The following is an 8,284-nucleotide window of genomic DNA, read 5'->3' on the forward strand; positions in this document are numbered from 1 at the left end:
AAAGATAAAGAGAGAATCTTAAAAGCAGAAAGAGGAGACAATTACCTACAAAAGAATTCCCATATGTTGTCAGCTGATTTCTCAAAAAAAAAAACCTTGTAGTCAAGAAGGGGCTGGAAAGAAATATTTGAAGTCATGAAAGACAAGGATCTACATACAATATTATTCTATCCAGTAAAGTTATCATTTAGAATTAAAAGACAGATAAAGTGCTTCCCAGATGAGATCAAATTAAAGGAGTTCATCATCACCAAGCCCTTATTATATGAAATGTTAAAGGGACTTATCAAAAAAGCAGAAGATAAAAAATTATGAACAGTAAAATGACAAAAAACTCACAACTCTCAACAACTGAAACTAAAAAAAAAACCCCACACAAATACAATACCAAAAATGAACTAAGCAACAACTACAAAAGGAACACATTCACAGAAATACAGATCAAATGAGGGGTTATCAGTGGAGAGTAGGAGGGAGGAGAATGGGGGAAAAGATACAGGGAATAAGAAGCATAAATGGTAGGTAGGTACAAAATTGACAGGGGGGAGGTTAAGAGTAATATGGGAAATGTAGAAGCCAAAGGACTTATATACATGACCCATGGACATGAACTAAGGTGGGGGAATGATGGTGAGAGATGGTGTACAGGGTAGAGGGTAAAATAGGGGAGAAAACATGTGTATCTGTAATAGCATAATCAGTAAAATATATTTTTAAATAAAATAAATGATAGAGTAATTAATAAATATTTTTACTTAATTTAAACTTAGTAGATGACAATAAAGTTCAATTACTGCATGAATCAATGAGTACCATATTCCAAACTAACTAACTTGGAGATAAGATCACACCATCTACCTTCCTCACTTTCCAGGTAGGAAAACTGAAGCCCAGATTGCTGACCAATATTGGACTGACCCAGCTCACAGGATAGGAAATGGTAGAGCCAGGCCTGGAACTCAAGTTCTATCAGTGATCTTTGCACTCATTTCAATATCTATTATTCTTTATTATTTCAATCAAATGCATTTCTGCTAAATAATCTCTATTTCTAATTTTTCTGGTTCTTGCTGGCAAAATGGAGCTTATCTGTGTCAATCTATTCCCACAGCTGAAGCCAGGTTGATTTATTTGCATCACCAAGGCAACTACTCCTTACAGAAACCTAAATACAGACTAGTTGTGTCTTTTAGATCAGGCCTGCTGGAAGAAGCTGACATTTAGTTTCAGGACATTGAAGGCACCCACCCACCAATCCCCTAGCTCCCAAGAGCCACAGTAGCAAGAATTCAGACTGCATAATGGACTGGCCCAGACAAAGTTGGGGTCTCTAAAACAGAAACCCCAACTTTTATTTTGTTTATTGCATTCTGTTACATTTTTTACAAGTGATCAAATAAAGGCATTTGTTTTATCCACATTTCAAAACAATAGAATAAGACTTCTGGTACATTTCCTCAAAGGCAACTACTGAGAGATTTGCCAAAGCCCTTGCCCCAAGCATTAGTTTAGATAACCAAAGGCACTGGGAAGCCATGTGATGGAAACTTTTCTCTCTGGCCCACACCACTGTTTTAGAAGTTAATAAGTATACATGCTTTCTGCTTCCCAAAATAAAAAGTGATTATACTCTTTCTACCCAAGTCCACCATTGGCCACTCCATGAACCATAACAAAAAGGATGATGAAGGATGCACTTTATGTTGTTTTTGGAAAGCTCTTATTTAGAAAACTCTTGAGGGTGTGCTGCTATGGAGGGGTTGGGTGCTGCAGGCAGACAGTGGCCACTTCAGGAGACCCTGAAAATAACTTTCCAGCAAGGGTCACATGGCTTCTGTTAGTCATCTGTTCACTGGATTTCTGATCTGAATTTCTCTCACTGTTTTATATATCTGATATTTCTCTAGGTTGGGAATCTTCTCAGGGAGACCAGCTTATTCAAGTTTGCCTGGGACTTCCCTGGTTTTAACACTGGAAGTCCCTGAAAGGTTCACATACTCATCATGTCCTCATGCTAGTAATGGGTATTGAATATCAGAATGTGAAAAAGAATATCAAGCCACCCTCTAATCTGGACATCATCATTTAAAATTCTCAAAAGATTTAAAAATCTCTTCTTCAAAACTGTAGAAGTTAGATGGTGAACATAATATTAGAAGTTCTAATTATAAAAGATTTTGAGGCTGGACCTGAGCTGGTGGTGCTGTATCTTGCATCTGCCCGCTTCTCCTGTGGGTGTGCGTGTGTGTGTGTGTGGAGGCCACCAGGCAGCCACACTGTTTCTGTGTGTGTGTACCTGCACCGAGGTCACAATGATGATGTCAAGTGTTTTGCTGTGATGGTGGCTTAAGGTGTTGGGAACCTGGAGATGACCCATGGGTAGAACATGCCAAGTGATTTCCAAGGTGTGAGTTCTTGATACACACGAAAGGGCAGGAGCTTGTTGATGAGATTCAAGCTAGATATCCTCATCTTCTTGAACAGCTGTTGTCAACTTCAGACCCTCCTGGAGATGAAAATGCTGAGCCACCAATTGTTCATTTTGGGCCTGGAGAAAGTTCTTCAAAAGATGCAGTCATGATGAATACACCTGTGGTTAAAGCTGCCTTGGAAATGGGCTTCAGTAGAAGCCTGGTCAGACAGTTCAGAGTAAACTCCTAACAACTGGAGAGAATTACAAAACAATTAATGATATTGTGTCAGCACTTCTTAATGCTGAAGATGAAAAAGGACAAGAGGAAAAGGAAAGACAAACTGAAGAAATGGCATCAGATGATTTGTCATTAATTCAGAAGAATAGAATGGCTCTCTTCCAGCAATTGACCTGTGTGCTTCCTATCCTGGATAATCTTTTAAAGGCCAATATTATTAATAAACAAGAACATGATATAATTAAACAAAAAAACACAGATACCTTTACAAGCAAGAGAACTGATTGATACTGTTTTAGTTAAAGGAAATGCTGCAGCCAACACCTTTAAAAGCTGTCTAAAAGAAATTGACTATACATTATATAAGAACTTATTTGTGGAAAAAATATGAAGTATGTTCCAACAGAAGATGTTTCAGGTCTGTCACTGGAAGAACAATTGAGGAGGTTGCAAGAACGAACTTGTAAAGTGTGTATGGACAAAGAAGTTTCTATAGTATTCATTCCTTGTGGTCATCTGGTAGTGTGCCAAGAATGTGTCCCTTCTCTGAGAAAATGCCCTATTTGCAGGGGTGTATTTAAGGGTACTATTCATACATTTCTCTCATAAAAGAAAGATAGGCTTTATGTTAGCCTGTACATAAAAATCTTTAAAATATTGTCCAGCATTTTAAGCCATCTGAAGTAAAAAAGGAATATTAATTCCTTAATTAGTAATATTTTTGTGTTCCCACTGCTTTGTTACTAGCAATGTTGTTTTAAAAAAATACAGTATCATATATCATATTTAATCTTAATTTCTGTTATATCAAATGGACAATTTGTGTTTGGTGGGCTGTACATGTGTCAACATAGGAGAAATTAAAGGCATAAGTAGTCTCGGTGCACTTATGTATCATTTCAGGGTGACTGAATTTGGTATTTCTGAAAGGTTTGAGTATTGAGTACTACCTTAGAGTGTGGTTTAAAAGAACTGGAAACCAGGAATGCTGAAGTTTATCAAAGTTATGGTGCCAAATTCTCTTTGGTGTTTTTCACTTATGTTATAAAATAAGAATTACTTCTTTTACTGGTAAATAAGCTGTTTCCTAGTTTGTGAGAAACATCTCAATAAAGTTCTTTAAAAAGAAAAAATAAAAGATTTTGAAAATCTTGCACTTGATATAACTTGTATGAAAAATCTTGAATAGGAGAGAGAAGATGGGGGTGAGATATGTGTGAGTGGGGTCCACTTCCCCCAGTGCACTAGTGGAACATCTAGCCAATCTTCTGAGGAACAGAGTGAACAGTTAATGTTCACTCTGCATATGTGAAGTATCCCAGCATATGTGAAGACTGGAGGCCAAAACTATAGAGGACATTGAAAAATCAGATGGTAAGGAGAGTACTAAAAGACAATAAAGTTGTGGGGACCAGGGCAGCTGCAGTCCCAGGCCTGGTGCCTGCCAGGTCTGCTGCAGGATTCTTAGGAGAGAGCCAGGTCAGTGGCTCCCCCTGCTGCCAAATAAGGTTTGAGCAGCACCAGGAGGAACCTGGGTGCTTGAAGTGTAAGGGCAAGAATAAGGATGAAATGGCAAATACACAGGGGTGGTGTGCACCTGCTGAGACTGTGGATGCCAGCTGGGAACAATTGAGCAGTGATGGCCCCTGACCTGGACAGTCACTGATCTGGTTGGAGAATTGGGCTGTGAGTCCAGGCGCTTGTTTGGAGTGGCAGGCTTGAATAGGAGTAATTTTTCAAAGAGAAAAAGAGGAACTCAGTGGCTGTTTAGGAAATTTTTCCAGAGCAACTGCTCCGCCGCCCCTGGATGCACCCTTGCAGCCTTCCCAGCCTCAGCCATGGGCCCACCTCTGCTTCCAGGATCACAACTGCACCCCTACTCCAAGCCACAGTGGCGAAGGGCACCCAACTACACCTGTGACACCAGTGTGGGCCACCGACCAAGCTGGCCCCCACTGCTAGGACTGCCACCACAACAGCAGAGGCCTGAGTGTGCCTGGGACCACAGATCCACATCTGCACTCCTGCTGCAGCAGCAGAGGCCCGGTGTTCATGCCAGCAGCCCTGGACATAGCACATCTGACCCTGTGGCCCAGAGGCACTTTGTGCCCAACCCTACCACCCCAGGTGGAGCAGCAGAAGAGGCATATACCACATCCACCATTGCACCCACAGCAGCACCCCTACCAGGCAGGGCTGACTGGATCTCTAAGAGGAAGGCAGAGATGCCTCTGCAGAGAAGAGCAGCAGGGCTCAGAGAATCAGCAATCTCCCAGAAAGACTTAACTCAGTGTGGGAGCTGAACTACTCTGAAGAGATTCTGAGACTCTCTGACATCTAGAACAGCAAAGAGCAAGAAGGTGGTGTGTGAGTTTCCCCAAACTGGTGCACCTCAAGGACAGTAAAACTGATGGACTGAAGGTGTACACCAGGCACAGAAGGGCACTGGGGGCCTGGCAGTGAACTAAGGAACTGGACTGGATATGGGGCAACTGCAAAGAGTGAGGTCCAGACTTGGCCCTCATCCCTGCAAAACCACAGGAAGAGAGAAAAGCAAAAACAATGGCCCCTCAGTCTACTGCAGCCATGAAAACCAGCAGAATTGACTTGGCTTGGTTAAAGCCAGCAGGAAGCTTCTTCTTTTTTAATTCTTCCTTCCTTCTTTCCTTCTTTCCTTCCTTCCTTCCTTCCTTCCTTCCTTCCTTCCTTCCTTCCATCCTTCTTTCCTTTCTTCCTTCCCTTCCTCCCTCCCTCCATCCCTCTTTCCTTCCTTCCTTCCTTCCCTTCCTCCCTCCCTCCATCCCTCCCACCTTCCTTCCTTGCTGTCTTTCTTTCTTTCTCTCTCTTCCTTCCTTGCTCCCCAAAGAGAGGTAATCCCAAAAGCTAAGAGTGACACAAATTTCACTTTGCTACTCCAGAGAACTTGTAATGTTACAGAAATGTTACAACTCAGCTGCTTTCAGGTGTATGGAGTGGAACTTTATTTATGCATATGGACCCAGAGGAGGCAGCCTCCAAATTCTGGGCCCCGAGCTCGGGCAGGGACTTGTTTATATAGTATGGCATGTGAAAGCATTTTACTAAGCCTAGGTGGCAGAAGCAAGTTTACAGAAGCAAGAAAGCAGGGCTGCTGATAGGGTCATACAATGTTCTTTTGTTCTTCTTAGTTACTTAGTTGCTCACCCTTTCTTATCATAGTGGCTCAGCAAACGGACTGTGTCCTTCTGAGTTGTCTGGGCTTGTCTAAGCAGGTTTCCTGCTACATCTCCCCCCTTTTGATGCTTGACAGAACTGTTAACTGGTCTAGCATCACTACAAGGAAGGCCTATATATTTTGGGGTATCTTCTGATAATGATGCCACTGGAGGGACAGGATCGTGGTGGTTGTTCTGTGAGTTACTGTAGCTTCTAGATTCTGGACTATAGTCTGTAGTATACAGGGGTAGAAGCTTAAACCTAAAATGAGTTTGATTGGCGACCCAAGGAAGGGTAGTATCTACTGGAGCCAGGCCTGTGTATTTAGTCCCTAATTTCTCTAATTCTAACTTTCTGTTTCTTTGGTGTGGCGGTTTATATTCTCTCTGTCTTTTTTAACTTTCTTTGCTATGATCTCTAACTGATTTACATAGTAGCAACATTTTGCTTCTAGAAATGTACAGGTCCCCCCTTTCTCTGGATTCAGAGTATTAATGAGGTTTCTTTCCTCATCATTTTTCTCCTCTTGTAATTTACTATTAGGGAGGGATTTTGAGATTCCTTTGTCCTTCTGGAATCATATAAAGGACAATGGATGAAGGTCTCATCTTCTTGTAACTACTTCTGGCTGGACATGGACGTTATCCTACCTACCCTTGGGTCAGGGGTACCCTGAAAGAGGAGGGGGGTGCAGCACAGAGGGAGTCCTTCCTGCAAGGGGAAGGACCTTACAGGGTACTGGTCAGTTGGCTGTCACCAGGAAGTCACAGGCTTGGTGTCCAAAGGCTGGTATTACTGGACCAATGGCCTTCTGATCAGGTCATATTCTGGAGGTGACAGATTAGGCAAGAAATTGGAAGCACAATTAAATCATAATTATTAAATGACAAAGGCATGGACTTCAGTAAAGGATGGCTTATCTGGAGCAAAGTGTACAAGGCATGCTACACCTATCCAAGACTCTTGTGATCCACTATACTTCACTTGGGCTGAGGGGAATACATTAGGATTTCCCTCCCTTCAGATTTCTGAGCCCTTTCTGTCCAAACTATCAAGACAGAAAAGAGAAAATCAGTTTTAAAGTGAAGCCCACAGACTGCCCCGACCCTTTATCAACCTAAGTACTTAGTTCAATCAAACTATTGAGTCTCAGGGGGGCGATGATGAAGATGGGCTTCTTAAGTGAGGCCTATATTGTAACTAATTGTCCATAGGCATAGGCAGGTCATAGGCATATGCCCTATGAAAACAGAAGAACACGTAGGTTAATTCACACAATAATCCCCAAACCAGTCTCTGCGCCTGTGAGACTGTCTTTTGGGAAGATATTCCATTGCAAGGTCCTTCCTGCAATGACATTTAGCAGTGGCAATTTGACAGGTCCTTTGCACCTGTAAATTGTACATCTTCGGTGACATCACAAACCTGGTTTCAACTCTTAAATGAAAATAAACTTTCAAGACAGTTAGCTGCACCATTCTGATGTCCAATATTGAGCATAGTGATTTTCCTTGAACTATAATTTTTCTCCTTAAGATCACCCTTACTGTTATTACAAGGATTACTTTGGGTCCCACTTTTGATTTTGATTGTTCATTTGCATAAACACACCAAGAGCAGCCTGGATCACTTATGATCCTTCAGTCTGCTTTGCTGGAACTCACACAGGGAACCCTTAGATTGACTTCTCAGTCTGACCCTTGGGGCACAGAAGCAGAGCCACACATCTGCCATCTGGCTTCACCTGTACCAGTCATTTCACTCAAATCCTTGAGCCCCCATTGTTTCTACTGTTAGCCATTTATCAGGAAAGCAACCTTCGTTCCTTCCCTGGAAAGACTGGCTGGAACTGCACAACCAACCAAAGTACCAGGCTTTTCTTGTGGGCTTTTGCTAGCCTCACAGGTCAATCCCAGTTCCTTTGAGCTTTCTGGTAATGACCAGAACCCATACATGCCTTCTTCGGGCGTGACATTCCAGTCAAAGTCCTGGTTAACAAAACCACTATTAATGACTGGTCTTATTGATTTCATGCAAAGAAACTTTATGTCATCACTCATTCCTTCAGAATTCCAAATTGTGGAGGGATCAGGTAGGGGGAAAAATACAAAGCGTGATGGAAATTATTTTTCCTTGTTTACTTTCCTACAGAGTATGAAGTTTCAATATTTTCTGGAATCCACAATTTCCTTTTCAGAACAGATACAGAGCAAAATCTGAAATACAGACTTCCAAAACAATACACAGGTAGAGGAATTGTCTTGCACCAGTGCATCTACTGGTGCCTCACAGAGATATGCTCCTTCAGGCCTAGTCTCCTCTGCCATGTCTCATGGCAGAGACATGCTGCTTTGCCTGAAGCTGAAGCAGTCGTCAGCCCCAGTTGACCCTTCCTGGGTCCCGGGTGGCAAAGGCATTCTCCCCATCCGGCTACAGGT

The 8,284-nt window shown here is 42.2% G+C and overlaps 1 pseudogene; it reads left to right on the forward strand.

The window, feature by feature from the left end:
• Positions 1 to 2,137: 2,137 nt before the first annotated feature.
• LOC119051527 (baculoviral IAP repeat-containing protein 2-like) lies at positions 2,138 to 3,260 on the forward strand (annotated as a pseudogene).
• The last annotated feature ends 5,024 nt before the right edge of the window (positions 3,261 to 8,284 follow it).

This window comes from Artibeus jamaicensis, unplaced genomic scaffold (assembly GCF_021234435.1).
Source record: "Artibeus jamaicensis isolate MK-2021 breed Jamaican fruit bat unplaced genomic scaffold, CSHL_Jam_final contig_410, whole genome shotgun sequence".
Lineage (NCBI taxonomy): Eukaryota > Metazoa > Chordata > Mammalia > Chiroptera > Phyllostomidae > Artibeus > Artibeus jamaicensis.